The sequence below is a fragment of the Physeter macrocephalus genome, chromosome 20 (assembly GCF_002837175.3).
Source record: "Physeter macrocephalus isolate SW-GA chromosome 20, ASM283717v5, whole genome shotgun sequence".
In the NCBI taxonomy this organism is placed as follows: domain Eukaryota; kingdom Metazoa; phylum Chordata; class Mammalia; order Artiodactyla; family Physeteridae; genus Physeter; species Physeter macrocephalus.
The window spans coordinates 63,396,596-63,398,678 of record NC_041233.1 but is presented as its reverse complement, the minus strand read 5'-3'; positions in this window follow the sequence as shown (position 1 = coordinate 63,398,678).

The window sequence follows — 2,083 nt, the reverse complement described above, 5'->3', positions numbered from 1 at the left end:
ACTCTGATTAAAAATCTTCCAACAAACAAAAGTCCAGGACCAGATGGCTTCACAAGTGAATTCTATCAAACATTTAGAGAAGAGCTAACACCCATCTTTCTCAAACTCTTCCAAAAAATTCTATGAGGCCACCATCACCCTGATACCAAAATGAGACAGAGATATTACAAAAAAAGAAAATTACAGACCAATGTCACTGATGAATATAGATGCAAAAATCCTCAAAAAATACTAGCAAACAGAAACCAACAACACATTAACAGGACCATACACCATGATAAAGTGGGATTTACACCAGGGATGCAAGGATTCTTCAATATATGCAAATCAATGTGATACACCATACTAACAAATTGAAGAATAAAAACCATATAATCATCTCAATAGATGCAAGAAAAGCTTTTGAAAAAATTCAACACCCATTTATGATAAAAACTCTCCAGAAAGTGGGCATAGAGGGAACCTACCTCAACATAATAAAGGCCATATATGACAAAACCAGAGCCCACATCATTCTCAATTGTGAAAAACTGAAAGCATTTCCTCTAAGGTCAGGAACAAGACAAGGTTGTCCACTCTCAGCACTATTATTCAACGTAGTTTTGGAAGTCCTAGACATGGCAATCAGAGAAGAAAAAGAAATAAAAAGAATACAAATTAGAAAAGAAGAAGTAAAACTGTCACTGTTTGTAGATGACATGATACTATAGAGAATCCTAAAGATGCCACCAGAAGACTACTAGAGCTAATCAATGAATTTGGTAAAGCTGCAGGATACAAAATTAATGCACACAAATCTCTTGCATTCCTATGCACTAATGATGGAAAATCTGAAAGAGAAATTAAGGAAACACTCCAATTTACCATTGCAACAAAAATAATAAAATACCTAGGAATAAACCTACCTATGGAGAGAAAAGACCTGTATGCAGAAAACTATAAGACACTGATGAAAGAAATTAAAGAGGATACCAACAGATGGAGAGATATACCATGTTCTTGGATCTGAAGAATCAATATTGTGAAAATGACTATATTACCAAAGCAATCTACAGATTCAATGCAATCCCTATCAAATTACCAATGGCGTTTTTTACAGAACTAGAACACAAAATCTTAAAATTTGTATGGACACACAAAAGACCATGAATAGCCAAAGCAGTCTTGAGGGAACAAAACGGAGCTGGAGGAATCAGGCTCCTGAACTTCAGGAGCTATCGTAATCAAGACAGTGTGGTACTGGCACAAAAAGAGAAATATAGATCGATGGAACAGAATAGAAAGCCCAGAGATAAACCCTCGCACCTGTGGTCCAATAATCTATGACAAAGGAGGCAAGGATATACAATGGAGAAAAGACAGCCTCTTCAATAAGTGGTGCTGGGAAAACTGGACAGCTACATATAAAAGAATGAGATTAGAACACTTCCTAACACCATACACAAAAAAAAACTCAAAATGGATTAAAGACCTAAATGTAAGGCCAGAATGGCACCTAATGAAACTTAAAAGCTTTTGCAAAGCAAAGGAAACTACAAACAAGATGAAAAGACAACCTTCAGAATGGGAGAAAATATTTGCAAATGAATCAACGGACAAAGGATTAATCTCCAAAATATGTAAACAGATCATTCAGCTCAATATTTAAAAAAACTAACAACCCAATCCAAAAATGGGCAGAAGACTTAAATAGACTTTTCTCCAAAGAAGACATACAGATGGCCATGAAGCACATGAAAAACTGCTCAACATCACTGATTATTAGAGAAATACAAATCAAAACTACAATGAGGTATCACTTAACACCAGTTAGAATGGGCATCATCAGAAAATCTACAAAGAACAAATGCTGGAGAGGGTGTGGAGAAAAGGGAACCCTCTTGCACTGTTGGTGCGAATGTAAACTGATACAGCCACTATGGAGAACTGTATAGAGGTTCCTTAAAAAACTAAAAATAGAATTACCATATGACCCAGCAATACCACTACTGGGCATATACCCAGAGAAAACCATAATTCAAAAAGACACATGCACCCCAGTGTTCATTGCAGCACTATTTACAATAACCAGGTCATGGAAGCA